At 42.0% G+C, this 19,592-nt stretch overlaps 1 pseudogene; it reads right to left on the minus strand.

Moving 5' to 3' along the window:
- Nucleotides 1-16,434: 16,434 nt before the first annotated feature.
- Nucleotides 16,435-19,276, minus strand: LOC102442178 (annotated as a pseudogene).
- Nucleotides 19,277-19,592: the final 316 nt, after the last annotated feature.

A 19,592-nucleotide genomic window follows, 5' to 3' on the forward strand; every position in this document is an offset into this window, starting at 1 on the left:
CATAGAACCTGCTTTGAAGGTTAGTCCTGTGTTGGCTTTTCTTAAATTGAACACATTTGTTTTCAAAACTGAACTTCATTCTTTTATGAGTTGTTTGTAACAGAGGCTGCTAATGTTCACCAGTATCAAGCTTTCCTCTCCTTCCTGGTCACACAGGCTGACTGTACCTCCCAGGTCCCTGTGGTCTAGGGGTGTTCATAAACTAGTCTTGGCAAATAAAAGGTGGAGAGAAGTAATGTGTGGCATTTCCAGACGTGGCCCCTAATCCTTCCTGGATTCTCCATGTGTCCCTCTTGCCTTGTCCGTTGGCTGGATGCAGAGAATCTTCTGAGGACTCCAGGGTTCTAAAGGATACAAGGGTCACTAGATGAATGAAGCCTGAACCCCTTGCCTGACCCCAATCTATATTGGATTGTGACTTCTTTCTGTGAAGCCAATTAGATTTAGCTATTGTATTTTATTCCAGTGAGCTCCTCCTGAATAATATACATCATACCTCTTACATTCTGATGGAATTGCTAAGACTCTATAGGTGACACCTACCTGGACACAGCTGCTGCTCTTGGATCTGTCTGACATTGGTGTTGTGCTCTTTTAGCGCCCCAGGCAAGCCCCTCCTCTTGATTTAGTTTTGTTTCACTGTCAATCAGTGTCAATCAGTCTAATGACCTTGGCAGGAGATTTCCATGAGGACAGTTAGCTCTGTTGCTGATAACAGGCACTGACTTTCCAGGGTTCACTGCTTTACAGTTTGTCACTCCTGTCTTCACCAACCTTATCAGCGGGCCTTAGAACTTCACCAACCGCCACCCCCGATACACACACACTCTCACAAAGTGCCCGGGATCCTTCCCACATTTTCTTGAACATGGGCTTGGAGATTATGAACTGTCAGCACACAGGGCCATAACTTTCAATGACATAATCAGTCCACCAAATTCCCAGAGAATCAGAAATCTATTTTAACATCAGCCTCAAGTTCTCTTTTTGTCTCCTCAGGGAGAGATATGAACAAATTCATTCTATTTGTGTTGTGGAATGAGTCAGAGTGCAAACTAGTCATTTGACACAAGTGACCAAATTCTCAAGTATTAAGCTCAAAAATCCTCAGTAGACCTAGTAAATGAATGAGTTTTGCCAGCTGCTCAAATTTGCTAAATGTATATTTTTATGGACTTTGCTACATAGACTAACTGGCTTAATGCAATACAGACAGAGGTCTGGATATTGTTGTCTGTACATCTCCTGGAGGGAACCAGATGCAAAGACCATGTCTACTAGGTGACACTGTATGAAAATGTGGGTTGTGATTCTGAGAGTTAGTTGCTGATAGTTGTGGTGAATAGGAATGTTTTATAATATTTTGCTTCCAGCAAAAATGTTTATGGTTGTATAAAAATCAAAGTAGCCCATGGTTATGTTTTTTGGTTGAAAAGAAATGATTGAGAACCACTAGTTTAAGTAGCCCTGGATTTTTTTAGACTAACATTCTAATGAATTTGAATTGCTTGTTACTTTCCCAGAACTACATTCCTTTTATGTGAACTAAGTGACAGGTTGCATGGCCCGAAATTAACTAAGAGAAGTTATACACCTCATAATGCATAGAACTGGGAATAAAATTAAGGGTTCTTGGTAAAAAATTTTAAGAGGCCTCTAAAGGAGATGTTATTGCTCTGATATTCACAAATGTAGGCAAAATCACACCTCTGAGGATTAAACTAAAACATGATTGTATATAAAGATTCTATATAAGCTATGAAACACTATATTAAATGACAGTTATAATTGCTTCTTTTACTAGACATGTTTATTATGCATCAATAATATTGTAAGCCAGACACTGTTCTTACTCAGTTAGATGTATCAGCAAATAGTTCAAAGTCCATGAATTATTACATATATTCTAGTTCTAAGCAGGCAATATAAATATAATAGTTTTTAATAGAAGGTCAAGAGGTGACTGATGATGCTGTGATATAAACTAAAGCGAGGTAGATGTATAGAGAGTTACAGGGGCTGCTATTTTACATAGTATGGTCAGGGAAGGCCCCTCTGTGGAGGTGACATTTGATGGGAGCCCTGAGAGATGGGATGGAGTGAACCATGTGGGAATATGGGAGGGGGTAAAGATATGAACGTGGAGTGTTCAGCCTATGAATGTTATTCACAACCATGGATTTGGATGAGATCACTAGAGAGAAAATGTTGAGAGAAACTAGATAGACAAGAGAAGAGAGGCACCCCCAAATCACTTCATCATTTAGGATTCAAAGAGGAAGAAGAGCCAGCAATAGAGACCAAGAAAAAGCAACGAGTCAGGTGGGAGGAAAACCTGGAGGGTGTGATGCCCCTGAAGCCAGGTGAAGGAAGTGCTGTGCAAAGGGGGCCTGACCAAGTGGTTATCCACACAGAAACAAGCATTATAGAGAAATCCCCACCTTCCCTACATTACAAAACAGGCTCCACTTAGACTAAAGTCCTACGGATGAAAGCAGAACTTTAAACGTTTTTGAAAAAAATATATGTAGATATTTTTATGACATCAGTCAATGGAAGTATGTCTTTGAAAAGGACATAAATAGCACATACCACAAAGAAAAAAAACGAATACATTTTAAATTTCTATTCATTAAAGAACAGTATTAAAAAATAACATAACCCTAACCGGTTTGGCTCAGTGGATAGAGCGTCGGCCTGTGGACTGAAGGTTCCCAGGTTCGATTCCGGTCAAGGGCATGTACCTTGGTTGCGGGCACATCCCCAGTAGGGGGTGTGCAGGAGGCAGCTGATGGATGTTTCTCTCTCATTGATGTTTCTAACTCTTTATCCCTCTCCCTTCCTCTCTGTAAAAATAAATCAATAAAATATATTAAGAAAAAAATAACATAAAAAAGCACACACTGAGAGAAGACATTTCCAGTATATATAATCATCAGAGCTTCTTAATAATTCAGAAATATAAAGAACTCCTACAGATTGATAAGTCACATAACCCAATAGAAAAATGGGCAGAAGACATTAATAGGCATTTTTTCATTAGGGGAAGCCTGAATGGACAATAAACATAGGAAAATACGTTCAACCTCATTAGGAATTTGGAGAAAATGCAAATTTAAATTTGCAAAAGATATCATTTTACACCTACCAGATTGGCATACATTTAAAAATCTGACAATATCAAGCATTGACAGGGATATGGAGCAAGGGAAACATTATTCATTGCTGGTAGGAGTATAAATTGGTACAACCATTTTGAGTCAATTTTGTTGTTATTTAATTACATTTGAAGATCCACAAACCCTGTGGTCTGGTAATTGCTTTCCAGAGAAACTTTTGATCATGTGCATCAGGAAGTCTGAAAAAGAATGATCATAGAAGCATCTATAATAATAAAAGCATAATATGCAAATCGACCGAACAACCAAACAGCAGAATGACCATCTGGACAACCTTCCGGATGACCTTCCAGACAACCACGGTATGACACTCACTGACACCAGGCCAGCCAAGGCAGGTGCAATGCGATTGGTCGGGGGCCTGGCCATTGCCCCAGATCACCCTGCAGAGGGAGGCCCAGGCCACTAGCCAGCAGGGCAATTGATCAATTGGGGGGCTCCATGATCACTCCAAAGAGGGAGGCCCAGGCCACCGACCAGCAGGCTGCGGCTGATGGGCAGGGCCTCCCTCTGCGGGGACGATCCATCGCGGAGCCCCAGGCAGGTGGGCAGGGCCTACCTCTTTGGGGTGATCAATCTCGGGGCTCCCGGACTGTGAGAGGGCACAGGCCGGGCTGAGGGACTCCCCCCGTCCCCCTCACCTGAGTGCATGAATTTCATGCACCAGGCCTCTAGTTGTTTATAACAGCAAAAAAGAAAAGAAATAACATTAATGTCATGAACATGAGAATAGATCAATAAATTGTGATATAGTCATGTGGTAGCCAGCCTCCAAGATGGCCACTGGGGTGAAGTTTTGGTATTCATGTACTTTGTGTAGTCCCCTCCCACACCTAATAGAGCTGAACTGTGTAACCAATAGGACAATTTAGAAATGATGGTGACTTCCAAGGCTAGGTCATAAAAGTCAGTGTGACTTCTGCCTCGCTGTCTTGGATAACTCTCTCTACAAGAAGCCAACTGCCATGTTGTAAGTATACTCAAGCAGTGCTGTGGGGATATCCACATGGCAAGGAACCAAGACCTCCTTCCAACAGCCAGCACCGATTCTCAGTCTTGCGAGTGAGCCATAATGGAAACAAATTATTCAGCCCGTCAAGCCTTCAGATGACTGCATACTTAGTCAACATCATGACTGTAAACTCGTGGGAGACCCTGAGCTCGAACAACTCAGCTAAACCTCTCCTAAGTTGCTGACCTATAGAAACTGTTTATCATTGTTTTGAGCTGCTAAGTTTTGGAGTAGTTTGTTATGCAGCCATAGATAACTAATACAGGCATATAAAAGAATACTACTTTTCTTTTCACAGCAGTGAAAAGAAACTATGGTTACAAGTAACATCAAAGATAAATTTCATAAAAATAATGTTGAGAGAGAAAGGTTACAAAGATATGTCCACTATGTTATCATTTATATAAAGTTCATAAAATGAAAATTAATTCATTGTTAGAGATTACACATATATAGTGGAACAAAGCAGGATGGCAAGGGAATGATAAGCACAAAATTCAAGAGAGTAGTTACATCCAGGAAGTAGGAAGGGACAAGCAATCAGAGAAAGACACATGAGAGTTTCTGTGGAAATGTTCTACTTTTTAACTTGACTGATGGGTACAACTGGTATTTATTACATTAATATTTACATCTTTTTAAAAATGTATATTTTATTGATTTCAGAGTGGAAGGGAGAGGGAGAGATAGAAACATCAATGATGAGAGAGAATAATTGATCAGTTGGCTCCTGCAAGCCCCCTATTAGGGACTGAGCTCGTAACCCAGACATGTGCCCTACCAGGAATCAAACCTGTGACCTTTTGCTTCATAGGTTGATGCTCAACCACTGAGATATGCTGGCTGTGCTATATCTTTTGAATGTATGAATAATGTCATATTATTTTTTTAAAGATGGGAATAATTGACTGTCTAAAGGTGCCAAGAGGTTACTTATGCTAAGGACAAGGACTGACCATTGAATCTCGCTAGGTAGAGGTCATTGATTATCCTAATGAGCACAATTTCACTGAGTCAGGGGTGAAAAGCCTGCTTCAAATGGGTTAAGAAGAGAATTAGGAGTTAAGAAATGGACACAGCAAGTACCACCAATTCTGAGATTCTTTGTAAAGGGGAAGAGACAAAATAATATGAATACAAAAGGGTAATAAAAAGATACCTATTTTTGGACAGGATGTATTTTGAAGATCTAATAGGAAGTGAAAATAGTTGTTTCAGGAGAAACAAGTAAAAATTTCATATATTCTTGAATAGTTGAGATGATGAGCTATCGTTCAAAAATGAAGGATTTGACCTTAGACAAGAGTACAAAAATTGCCCTAGCTAGTTTGGCTCAGTGGATAGAGTGTTGGCCTGCAGACTGAAGGGTTTCAGGTTCGATTCTGGCCAAGGGCACATGCCCAGGTTGCGGGCTCGGTCCCCAGTGTGGGGCATGCAGGAGGCAGTTGATCAATGATTCTCTCTCATCATTGATGTTTCTATCTCTCCCTTCCTCTCTGAAATCAATAAAAAAATATTTTTAAAAAGAGTACAAAAACTGTATATTGATATAATTCATAGACTAGTGGTAGCACCAAGGCTGGGTGGGCAGTAGTCTTTATGCAAGAGAATAGAGCACACAGACTTTCATCATGATATTGGTGATGTGGAAGACATCAATACCATCCCTGAGATCTTAGGACAGGGATAAAGACAAAATTATGGAGTAGACACATTGTTTCCAGGAGCCACCCTTTGATTCTTCTTTTGTCCTTATGGTCCTCTCTCCTTCTTTTTCTTCAGATTCTCTTCTCAGATTCAACCTTTCAGAATCTGATATCAGACAACAAAATCACACTGAAGTATAAGAAGCTAGTAAGTTCACATGGCTCCCTTTGGGGAAACTTCGGCACTTTAATTCAATTCCATAGTTGAAGTTCTGAGTTGGAATATCTACGTGTCTCCTCCCTCAAACATGTATGACTCCATGAATTTGAGGTCCTTCGGACAAGTTAGTGGACATGTTCTCAACCCAATTTCAATCAAGTTGGAAGGCAGGTATTAATATTATACTTCATGGTGAAGTGTGAGGTTGGTTATGAAGAGCCATCCTTCTTTTATGGTATAGGTGTAAGTTATATGGTGCTCCATTTGTGTCGTGTGGTCAAGATACTGTAAAATTTGACCAATGCTAGAGCTGGATCCAACCATCTCTATACTTAGAAACCACACCTGAGAATGGAAAATAGGGGAGAAAGGTGAATCCTTTCATGATGTCAAATACCTAGGAGAAAAGTATATCTTTCCAACCAGAAACTAGAATCTGAAGGGAGGCCCTGAATGACAAAAAGAGGCCTTTTCTTTTGGGTTTAATTATGAAGAGGTAAAGGTGTCCAGGAGGAATCTGGTGATGAGAAATCAGCTGGGACCATCTAGGGAGACAGGCCAGGAGTACTCTTTCTTTGGGATGCCATGTGCAAAGGGAATGGACCATGAGCCTTGAAGACAAAAGGAAAGCTATGGTGGCATTAGAGTTTTATTTCTAAGACAGGCTTATTTATATTCCTCATATTCTCCATGGTTAGTTGCCTGTTCTTCTCCACTAGCATCCAGTAAAGTCTTTCTAGGTCCAGTCTGTCTCAACAATAATAGTTTCTAACAGAACTGAACACATACTAAGTGCCAAACATTGTATGAAGTCACCTGACCATGTTAGAGACCACCCCTGGGTTAGGGAATACTCAAAGGATAGAATTAATGACCTTAGATCAGCTATCCTGATGCACCAAATTCTAATTCTAGTACTAAACCTTGGTAGCACTGGCACTTCCTTACACTGGAAACGTCCAAATGGGAGAAAATATTGAACCTGGAAATCAAGAGAAACAAACGAGGTCTAAACTAGGAAAAATTGTGGCGAGAAATGGAGAGTTCAAGAAAATGTAATCAAAGAGAGACAATGAGAAATGCTGCTGAAAACAACAGCTTCAAGGAACAAAGAATAGAGAGAGGATATTTAGGAAAGGGGTGCTTTGTACATACAAGTAGAGCAGGCATTATCTTCCTAATGACTTTAAGTATTTAAAATTATACATTGGTTGCCTGAATCTTATTTATTTATTTATTTATTTACTTACTTACTTACTTACTTATTTATAAATTCTCACCTGAGGATGTTTATTGATTTTAGGGGAGAGAGAGAAAGAAAGAGAAAGAGAGGAACATTGATGTGAGAGAGAAACAGCTATTGGTTGCCTTCAATGATACCCCCGCCTGGGGACCCAACACAACCTGGGTATGTGTTCTGACCAGGAATCGAACCTGCAACCTTTTTGGTGCATGAGACAATGCTCCAACAAACTGAGCCACTTAGCCAGGGCTGAATCTTTTATTTTTAACTAGAGGCCTGGTGCACAAAATTCATGTATTGGTAGGGTCCCTAGGCCGGGCCGGAGATCAGGGCCGATCAGGTTCCCCACCTCCCTGCCTCCCCACCTCCTGCTTCCTTCACTTCCTCAGTGCTCCGCTGCTGCCTCTGGTCGCCCACCATGTTCTGCGCTGCCCCCTGGTGGTCAGCACATGTCATAGCGAGCAATCGAACTCCCATTCTGGTGGAACTTCTGAGGGGACACTGCATAGTAGCCTTTTATATACTAGTATATATAGAGATATCTAATCCACTGTATTTCAATCTAATTTGGAAGTGGCTTATTCTACTATTTAAAATCCACTACCTTAAACAAACAATTCTGCATTCCCCAAACCAGTTTTGGGGCACTGGAAACATTTTGCTAACTTTATGGTATTTTAAAAGGATTGTTTTAGTATAGTTCTTGCAGTCAGATCCTTTATCTGTGTTGCCTCAAATTCATCTGACTAGAATCTGTTCCAGTGCCCTAAAATGAAACAAGGTCAGTCTATGTGAAATTATTGTTCTAAAGTTCTTATTCTTGTTCTGTTAGTGGGAATTTGAAGTGTGGAGACCTGTGTGCTAGGTTTTTTTTATATGTGTGTGTATATATATTTTTTTCATGTCATAGGTTAGAAACTATAGCATTTTTCTGCCTCTGAGCCAGAGAGAGGAAAGAAATGTGACATGAGTTTGGCCCACCCTCCTGCACTGAGGGACAGGTCATTTCTCAGCCCCAACGTGTATCTGGTCATGTTCCTTCAAGGCGTCCTCTTGTTGTGCCTCTTTTGAAATAGGAAAGAGATAACCAGGGACGGGGTGAGAGTGGTAATGATGTTTTCAGACAGAGAGGGGTATAGGAGCAGAATTCTCAGCCGAAAATCTGGGCTGGGCACCTTTGCTAAAGCTGGTTCTCAGCAGGGCAAAGCACTCCTATGTGAATTCAGGTTAATTGCTGCTAAAATTATCCTGAGTTTTCTTTTCTTTTTATTGTCATAAGAAAAAATCTAGGAAATTCTGCAATTAATTTTTCATAAAAAAATGTCTCTCCAGGCATTAAAAATCCGCCTTATCCTCCATGGCAAAGACTGTCAATTGCCTACCTGATATCCATTCTCCCCTTCTTCCTTACTAACAGAACCCTGTTTTTGTTAAGGAGAGCAATGTTCCCCACAACTGTATTTCCCACACAGCCTTGCATATGGATTGACCGTGTGACACAGTCCTAACCAATGAGATGTGAGCGGAATCACTGGGTGCCGCCTCTGGAAAAGCTCTTTCAAAGGGGTGCAGAGTCACTGGACATGCCCCCTTTTCTTCCAGCTTGGAAGGGATCACAATGTCTGAGGGGCAGGAACCATGTTGGATCCCTGGGAATTAAAGCCATACCTTAATGATGGCAGGTAGAGAAAAGAGGCCCTGAATATGGTGGAGCTATCATATCAGCTCTGGACTGCTTGCCTCCTGACTTGTGGCTATGCAAGGAAATACAAACCTCCTTCTATTTGGCACAGCTACTGTGAGTTGAGTTTTCTGTTATGTGTAGGCGAATCTATTCCCCATTGATAAGCCTGGACTTCTGCTTTCCTTATCTCTTCATCTCACACTGGTACCGGTGGGTCCCAGGTGTCTTCGTTGCATAGCAGAGTGCTCAGCATATCACACAACACACTCAACATGTATTTTTTGAGTCTGCAATTCCCAGATGAGGTTTTATGTGCCTCCTACTATGAGGCAATAAGAAGTACAAAACATCATCTAGAAAGGAATCTTGCCAAAATTGCTTAACCCGGTTCTAATCATGAAGAAACTCCCGGACAAATTCGGCATGGAAGACAATCTTAACTCATCTGGAATCTTCCAAAAAGTTCCATGTGACCAAAAAAAACACAAAACCAACCAAACAAACAAAAAAAACACAGCACAAAAACGTGAGGGCAGAGGGAATTACTCTAGATTAAAAGAGACTGAACAAATATAACGATCAAATGCAATATGTAAACCTCAACTGAGTCCTGGACCAAACAACAAAATATATCAGCATCACCCAGTACGCCCACACTAGCTGCCAGAAATCCTGAAGACATCCGCAGTGGCTTCTGTGGTATAGAATGGGCACGTCTCATGGAATAGATCTCCCACTTAGAACCCCACAGAGACCACTCAGATCAATAGAGAAGCTGAGCGAGTTGTTTACCCCAATACTCATGTAGCTGGGAAATAGAAATCCAGGAGTTTCTTCACCATTCAAAGGATCAATACAGTCAGAGAGGCTTAGGAGAGCTCTTACATCTATCAGAGATGCTCCTGCAGAGAGTGACAGGGCTGTTGTAACCAACACATGTTAATCCTGCACAAGCCTTGGAAGCCACCAGGGTTGCTGCTGGGAGGTGAGAATCTGTGCCTCTCATAGGCGTGCAGCAAAACTCAGCCACGGCTGCCACTTGCCGCGATACAGCCAGTGTGGTGCCAGGGCTGCACGACTGTGAAATGACTTCTTGCTGAGTGGGAAAGAAGTGGGGGCCTCTAGCCGAGTCCTGTGTTGGTGAGACCAGGCAAGACTAGAGGATCCACTAGGGGGCGGTGGAGTACGGAACTTAAGGGCAGGGGCTGTGAGTCGGAGACCAGATCTGTCCTAGCTTCTCCACTTTGCAGATAAACGTTAGTCACAACCCCTCTGAGCTTCAGTTTCCTCAACTATAAAATGGAGGTGAGAACACTATTTACAACAGAGTTTTGTTGTGAATAATACATGTGCCTGACATATTGGAAATATTCAATTACTATGAGCTATCACTATCACCCACTGAAATCATGTATTATTCACAGGAAAACTAGAGGGTAAGGCTGCCCCTGCACATACATATACATCTTGGGGAGGGGGTGCAGCAGAGAAAAAATGGTCAGTGGAACTTATGAAGCAAAGCCTGGAAAATGCTGCTCATGAAGGTGAGTTGAGGAATGAATCGCTATGGGAACATGGAGATGTGACACATCAGGCTAGGGGTCGCCCACCCATATCCTCCACCTATAACTTTTGTTTAGTTCCTTTAAAAAATGTTTAAATTATGGTAAAATACATATAATGTATAATTCACCACCTTAACCATTTAAAAATATGTTTTTATTGATTTTAAAGAGAGACGAAGGGAGAGGGATAGATAGAAACATTAATGAGAGAGAAACATCATCGATTGGCTGCCTCCTGCACCGCCCCTCCCCCCCAAACACACACACACACACACACACACACACACACACACACACACACACACACACGGGATTGAGTTGAAACCCAGGCATGTGTCCTGACCAGGAATTGAACCAGTGACTTCTTGGTTCATGAGTTGACGCTCAAATATTGTTGTGCAAACATCACCACCATCCATCCACAGAACATTTTTCATTTTGTAAAACTGAACCTCTGTGCCCATTAAATAACTCCCCATTCTTCCCTCCCCTAGCCCTTGGCAACTACCATTCCACTTTCTATGAATTCGACTACTCTAGGTATCTCTTATTAGTGGAATTATATAGTCTTTGTCTTTTTGTGACTGGCTTATTTCATTTGTCATAATATCCTTAAGGTTCATGCATATTGTAGCATGTGCCAGAATTTCCTTCATTTTTAAAGCCAAACAATATCTCATCATATGTATATATCACATTTTATTTATTCTCTCATCCTCCCACGGACACTTGTAACCCTTGTTTAGTTTCTTTGGAACCAGGTAGTCCATCAAGTATTTCTGGAGGAGGTTAAGCCACCAAAGAAACCAGTGGCTGATTCCTGGAATGAGGCAAAACCTGCAATAGGGCAAGGGCCTAAGAGAACAGAAAGGGAGGAAAGAAAATTCAGCCAGTATAGAGACACACATGTGTATACAGTCCCTAAATGTCACTCACACAGTTGAGGGCTTTGTGTAGTCCCCATGACAGTCACTGCCTCTCAGCTCCAAACCCGTGCTTCTCTATTTAGCTTTGTCATGCTGGGCTGAGACCCTGCAAACCCCATGTTGGGCTCTGTCAATGCGGGATGTCACAGGAAGGCTGCAAGCCTGGAGGAGGAAGGCTGCAACCTCCTTTCCACTTGTGGTTCCTCTGAGCAACACCCCCAGCAATGCCTCTTCAGTAGCAGCAACTGAATCCTGTTTTCAGTTGTAGAGACGGTTTCATCGCTCCTGGCCATCACTAGTCAGCCCGCAGCCCCCCTCAGAGGTCTGGGCTCCACGCCCATGGGACCACTCTTCTAAGTTGTAGGTTTCAATAATTCCAGACGCTGACCTTGTTTGCCCAGCTTGAGAGGGGGTAGCTGTTTCCTCTGTGCTATTTTGCAATTCTCTCTCTCTTTTTTAATATCTTTTTTAAAAATTGATTTCAGAGAGGAAGGGAGAGGGATAGAGAGATAGAAACATCAATGATGAGAGAAAATCATTGATTGGCTGCCTCCTGCATGCCCCACACTGAGGATTGAGCCCACAACCTGGGCATGTGCCTTGACCGGGAATTGAATCATGACCTCTTGGTTCATAGGTCGATGCTCAACTACTGAGCCACACTGGCTGGGCTGCAATTCTCTCCTAACTCTCATGCAGTTAATAGTTCTTTATATTTAGTTCTCTCTTTTCAAGTTACTGCTGTGGTTTTTTTTTATATATATATATTTTATTGATTTCTTACAGAGAGGAAGGGAGAGGTATAGAGAGTTAGAAACATCGATGAGAAAGAGACATCGATCAGCTGCCTCCTGCACATCTCCCACTGGGGATGTGTCCACAACCCAGGTACATGCCCTTGACCGGAATCGAACCTGGGACATTTCAGTCCGCAGGCCGACGCTCTATCCACTGAGCCAAACGGGTTTCGGCTACTGCTGTGGTTTTGTCTCCTGGACGAATTCTAACTGATACACCACCATTTCAACCCTTTACTGTTCTCCCAGGCAGCATGTTTAACCCCAGTCCCCTCACTCTAGCAAGGATGACCTGGCCTCCAGTTTTATCCCTAAAATTAAAGCTGTTATAGTTGACTATAAACATGCCTTCCCACTACCCAAATTATAAAAATGTTTATAGCCAATTTGATTTTCTTCAGTCTGAAATAATGAAACATTTTCTCCCTGTGTAATTCCAAATCTTCCATAGGTGGTTTTGAGTCCATCCCCTCCCTTCCCCCCATATCTTCTGAGACCCTGTTCTGTCCCTTATACATATCCTCTCCCAATGTGTCACATGCTCTTTTCTATTGTCTCTGGGGAGCTGACAAAATACAGGTTAATGGATTGGTAGGGACATCTTTTCCTCCTTCCTGTTAACCCAGCGGTTCTCAACCGGTGGGTCTCGATCCCTTTGGCAGTCGAACGACCCTTCCACAGGGGTGGCCTAAGACCATCTTGCATATCAGGTATTTACATTACGATTCATAACAGTAGCAACATTACAGTTATGAAGTAGCAACGAAAGTAATTTTATGGTTGAGTCACAACATGAGGAACTGTATTTAGAGGGCCAGAAGGTTGAGAACCACTGTGTTAACCACATTCATATTTCCCCCATAGCATAAACATCCCCAAGTCTGAATTTCCGGAATAGTTCTGCGTTCCCAGCCTCAAGCACAGTGCCTGGCAGGAAGTGCCACTCAGTAAGTGTTTGCTGAATGGATAAAATAGACAGAAGTCATTCCTTCATTGCTGGAGGAATCAATGAATGGGCAGGGAATCTGTAGTTAGCGGAGCTCACAACACACCCCAGGTCACATTTTTCACAGCGTGGTCCTTAGACTTGCTTGGGGAGCTTGTTAAAATGCTGATGCAAAGCTCACATTGATGGAGTATGTCAAAGACACAGGAGCCAACTGAAAGAGCACCCAGTGCTCAAACTGGGACAAGTTGAGCAAGAAAAAAAGTAGTACATAGTAGGTTATAACCTAAAGTACAAAATAAATGTACATGAGTCCATACTGATATAAACGAGTCATTGAATAAGTAAGTGGGGGAGAAGACACAAACCTCCCGTGCAGAAGAATTCCAAATAATGTACATAGATACTCTGTCCTGAGAGGACATAGCTCCCCCTCAGGCATGGGCTGCACCTAGTGGCTTCCTTTCACAGAGGACAGTACGGGGGGGGAGGGGGGGAGTTATTTTACAGAAAAGAAATCTGACTATCACTGTCTGAGCCAGGAATTCAAGGTCGACATCAACAGTGATGAGTCGGGTTGATAGTATGCATATTTGATATGATGTGATGAAAATGGTATTTTACCTCTGTGGTCTTCCAACAACCTGTAATCTCGATCATATCATGAGAAAAGTGTCAGACAAGTTCCGATAAAGGAATACCCTACAAAATCTACACAATACCTGACCGGGACTCCTCAAAAGCAAGGAAGGTCTGAAAAACTGTCACAGCCAAGAGGAGCCTATAGACGTGACAAGAAATAACACGCAATGTGGTGCCAACGTGGGATCCCGAAACAGAAAGAGGACAGCAGGTAAAAACTAAGGAAATCTGAATCAAGTATGGACTTTAATTAATAATAATGGACCAGTATTGGTTTATTAACTGGAAAATATAATGCTACTAGAGGCCCGATGCACAAAATTTGTGCAAGAGTAGGCCTCCGCAGCCACAGTGGCTGCCTGGATCCCTCCCTCGCAGCCGAGGCAACTGCCTAGATCCCGTGGCTGTAGTCCTGGCTTCATCCCGGAAGGACGTCTGGAAGGATGTCTGATCTAATTAGCATATTATGCTTTTATTATCATAGATAAGATGTTGACAAGAAAAACCAGGGTAGGGTTTATGGGAACTCTTGGTATTATCTTCTCAATTTCTCTGTAAATTGAAAACTTTTCTAAAAAATACAGTTTACTAAAAATGTTTGGGTTTTATTCTTATTTTTTCTTAATTAGTATGTTTAATTCACTGAACGCAAGATTAGATTGATGCATATCCAGAAATGCTATTGCAACGCTTTTTAGAGGATAGTATAAATGTCATAGTAACATTATCTTTAGATATTGCTAAACACAAGACTTTCCCTGAGGTGTAAGCATCAATTAACTTGAACAGCTTTTCACATCAGCTCCATTAAACAGTTTATTACAACACTACATCTATGGTAATCAAAGTGGTGCTGTTTACAGGCATTTATCATGTGAAAAAAATGTTTGGTTTTTAAAAAAAATGTAAACTCCTGAGCTTCCCCTCAGAATCCCAGGTAATGCAATCTAAACAAGCATCTTAGTAGTTTTGTGCAAACTAAAGTCTAAAAAACAGTGTCTTAGAGATTCTGCTCAGGCACATAGAGACTCCTGACTTACTGTGGTTTGGACCCATGCCACTGTATTGCACAACTCTGGAGTCATCATTGATATTATGGTCAATTTGCAATGTTAATGGCACCCCATGAGCTGTGGAGTGAGCCTTCCTTGGGCATTATTTTGATTGATCTACATACATCAGTATGAGCCAAATTCTTCATTCAAGTCCAAAGCTCTGGGCTGCATTTCTATATCCTCTAGTACCTCCTGACATTCCTGTGAAGTGGCTCAACTCTTCAGATAGGATGTGTGCTGATCAGTTCAATACATTCTCTACCACTCCTTATTGTCCCTAACACTTTAGGGGCTGCTATTATGCCTGTATTGTTGACTTTTTATAGGAAAAACAACAACAACCAGTTTTTTGTATCTGGGTCACTATCCAAAGTGGGAAAATGAAAGAGTAATTAAGCAATCCTGTATTTTTAAAAACTGGGAGAGAACACATTTATTTGTGTAAGTGGGAGAATATTACTGGATGATTGACATGCCAGCTAAGTATGTCTGTTGATTGCTTATACCCAGCCTGCTTCCCTCAGTGATGGCCCATCTGAACCTCAGGCCAGTGAGAGTAGCTGCAGTGATAAACAGAACAAAGATCGATTCTGCAAGGAGAAGGGAAGAGAATGAAGATTCTCTCCCCCGTGCTTCAGCATACCCTGGGGACACTATGGAGGCCGTAGCTCAGCTCCCGGGAATCAGCATCTGATGGAACTAAGCCAGAACCTGCATTCCGTGTCCTTTATCAAATTGCATGATCACTCCTCTGGTTCTTCATTTCTAATCATTACTTAGGAACAAACTGTCTCATGAGTGTTCTGGCACAAATAGATTGATTTTGAGAACTGTTTTAGCCTCCTTGCCAAGGATCAGAGTATAATTGCTAAAATGATAATAAAAGAAAGAACTTACTATGGGCAGGACTTGTTCTTAGTGAACATGTCCTTGACTTCAGAGAGGAAGGGAGAGGGAGAGACAGATAGAAACATCAATGATGAGAGAGAATCATTGATCCGTTGCCTCCTGCACATCCCTAGAGCCCGAAACCTGGGCATGTGCCCTTGACCGGAATCAAACTCGGGACCCTTTAGTCCACAGGCGGATGCTCTATCCACTGAGCCAAACTAGCTAGGGCCTTAGTGTCTTTTTTAAAAAAATGAATTAACTAATTTAATGCTCAAAAGACCCCTAGAGGCAGTATTATTATTACTGTCATTCCCTGTTTATGGATGAGGAAATGAGGTACCCAGGAGTTAGGCAGACCTACTTGGAAGTCTACACTAGTGGAGAACAGAACTGGGATTTGAAACCAGCCTCCAGGCTCTGAGCACTTCACCACCACACTACACTACCCTGGCTCTCCCAGAAGTTAAACAGATGCCTAGAGTTGTTTAATTCTAACAATAGTTCAAGGTGCCATAAAAGACGCCGAAGACAATTACCTATTTATATTTTATGTACACAGCACATTTGTGTTCACATTTTAAGGTGATAACAAACATATAATATATGGTAATAGTATATGAATCATTTCTTTTTTTTTTTTTTTTTTTTTAGGATTTTGACTGTAAATGTTTAATAGAAATACACAATCTTTTGCTTTCTCAGACAGCAACAAAAAGGCTTGTAAGAATGTAAGATTCTGCCACAGATGCAGCATAATCTGCAAAGCTAATCTGCAATAATTACACACAGAAACTCAGGTGAAAGAATATCAGAAGTTAATACAAACAAGTATTGACAGAAGTTACAGACATGCAAAATATCCTTCAGTGCAATGAACTTGTACAAAAATCAGCCAGCCTATGCTAATCATAGGTTTTTAGGTCAAACCAAGTTTCAATCTTGGGCTCAGAGAAACAGCATAGCTCATTTAGTCCCCTTTTCCCCAGGAACAATGGGAATGGCACAATTGAGCAATTGTGCCTTAAATTCTTTCATACAAGCATTACTTCTAACACATTTTGCTTGGAATGTGGAAGAAATTGATGTTTTTGACAATGGCCAAACTTCATAATGCCCTACATTTTTTTCAGTTCCTCTGTTGGTGGGTTTCCTGCCAGGAGTCTGTGTTAATGGACCAGCTGATGATTCTCTAGCCAATGTTCTCTGTTCACTGTCCTACTTCAGAGGTGAAACAACAGCAGTATTAAAGGTGTTTTGAGGTCTACTAAAAAACAAACAATCCCACCACTTACTCTGACAGGTACACAAATGGACTTACCCAGGTCAGGGAAAAGAAGCTGGAGTTTTTTATGTTTGTGCACAGCCTAAGGCAGTTTTGCAGGTGTGTTTAGACTGGCCTACTCCAGTGTTTCCAGTTTGCTACAGGCTGCATTGCAGGCAGCTGTCTTGTGGCCAGTTTGACCTTTCTGACCCCTGTAACCATTTGGGGTTGGAACTCTTACAATCTCATTATTTTCTAACTCATGTTTCATCTTTCTTTAAAGTTGAAAATAGTTCTGATTTATCTTGGAATGAAGTAAGTGATCATGGTGTTCCAAGGTTCTGACTGGTTTCTCTCAAATCATTGTGTGTCCACACAGGTAAGCACTGTATAGTAACAGATATCGTTAGAGAGGCCAAGAAATTCAGAGGTAATATTTCTCGAGGCCCACCTGGACTCAAATGTTTTATCAGTGACTGAGTCAAACAGATTTTCAAAAAACCAACGCCACTCCACTTATTAAGTAACCCTTTGGGTACAGAATATATTAGGTCCTGCCTAGGTCACTTTCACAGGCTCCTATAGAGCAAAACAGTCTTGTTTTTCTTCCACAATCAATAGCTGAAAAGAACAAATTCCAGCTGTAAGAATGGCCAGTACCTAGTAGGTCCAGGGCACTGATGAAATCTCTGGCTTGTGTGAAACAGACTGACTGGACACGGAGTGGGTGGGGACAGGGCTGTCTGATGTCACTAACAGATTACAAAAGAACCAACCTGTCATCAGATATCATGCAAGTACTACACTAAGATAATACAATAAATTCAGGATGTAACTGGGGAAAGGGGAAGATAGCCTTACTGAGAATTTAATCATTTAACGTTAAAAAAAAACTTTTACATCAGTACAAGAAGGTAAAACTGTAAGAATTATAGATTAGGCTCAAAAGTCTACATGGCAAGAAGTCATCTAAATCTCTTTTCAGTGGATTTTCTTCTTTTTTTGTCCATAGTGCCGCCTGCGCTGTTTATAAAGGTGACGGAAATTTATGTATAACCCTAAAAATAGCATTATAAGATAAACCTGAAGAAAAAAGGAAAATCTAACATGGATTTCCATGGGATATGGCAATGTGAAGCTGAATCTCCCTGTTTCATTGAACACGGGGATGGACTGGATCACTGAGACAGCTTCTGCCAAACATCCCAGGGGATATAACGGAATCCACACAGTGTAACGAAGCCATGTGAGCACTTTCCAATCCATGTCAATGCAGCAAAGCATGTAGTAGGGGTACCTGAAAATTTCAATTGTGCTCCACATATAAAACACAAAGAAAACCACGGCTGCGCTTTGCATTTCTTCCATAGTGCCAAAGATGATAAACAAAATGAAATTTCTTCCAAAAAGCTGGATAACAGAAGGTATCACTGGTGACTTAGTGACTCCAATTGCTGCATTGATAGACTCCACAACTGCCAACATCTGGCAGAAATACATCATGTCAGCTATGGTGTGAAATGTGTCATAGAAGGACTCTTTTCCCAGGATAAAGAACCGCACAGTCATGTTGACAAACATCCACGAGAATCCCAAGAACTGCACAAGATTATACATGAACAGGTATCCTTTCTTCAAGTTTATAAGAGTTTCAGGGGAGCCTTGGCTTTCCATTCTGAGTTTATTTAGGCGTTCTTCTTCCTTGGCTCGGAGCTCCATTTCCGCATCAGACTCGTCCAGCCAGCGATCAAAGTCAGGGGCCAAAAACAGTGGGCGCTTCTCCTGCTTGGTGAGTCTCTCCCACCACTGGCTCACCTTCTTCTGCACCGTAATGTTGACCTGCCTCTGCGTCAGTTTGTAAACCGGCTCTGGCTTCACAAGGTCCAAGAACTCCAGGTGAAACTCGTAGACATTATCTCCTTTGGCACCATGTCCTTGAGCTTTGAAATGCAGTACATTTTCAGCGATGCTGATGGCAGGATTCTGCACGTCACTCAGCTCCACGCGCAAGTACAGCTCGCGGTGCCGCTGAGCCCAGTAGACGTGCGGCGTCAGCACCTGGTTCTCCATGGCCACACAGCCCGGGCGCGGGGGATCCGCTCGGGGGCCTCGCTGCCTCGGGCAGTGCGCGGCTGCAGCCGGTGATCGCAGGCCCAAACCCCCGCGCTCCCGAGGGCCCGCAGCCCGCAGCCTCGAGACGCCCCACGCGCTCCGGCCGCACTTGCGCAGTCTGAATCATTTCTTTTAAATAGAATTGTTGATAAAGGCCTTGGCCTGTTCGTAACTGGCATGATGAGCTGTTAGCTGGAATTGATATCAACTATTGGGGGAAATGTTGTTCTGCTGTGAACTTATTGGAATACTTTTTAAAATGATACTTTTAATCTTAGAAATCCAGGGGGATTGTTTTCCTTATCAATCCAACTCTTGGCTTTGTTGGCAGATTCTATTGGTGTCTCTTTTCCTTTCCTTTAGGAAATCTGCAGTAAGAGATTTGACCTTGTCAGTTATTTTCACAAATATAT

This window comes from Myotis lucifugus, unplaced genomic scaffold (genome assembly GCF_000147115.1).
Source record: "Myotis lucifugus unplaced genomic scaffold, Myoluc2.0 scaffold_320, whole genome shotgun sequence".
Lineage (NCBI taxonomy): Eukaryota > Metazoa > Chordata > Mammalia > Chiroptera > Vespertilionidae > Myotis > Myotis lucifugus.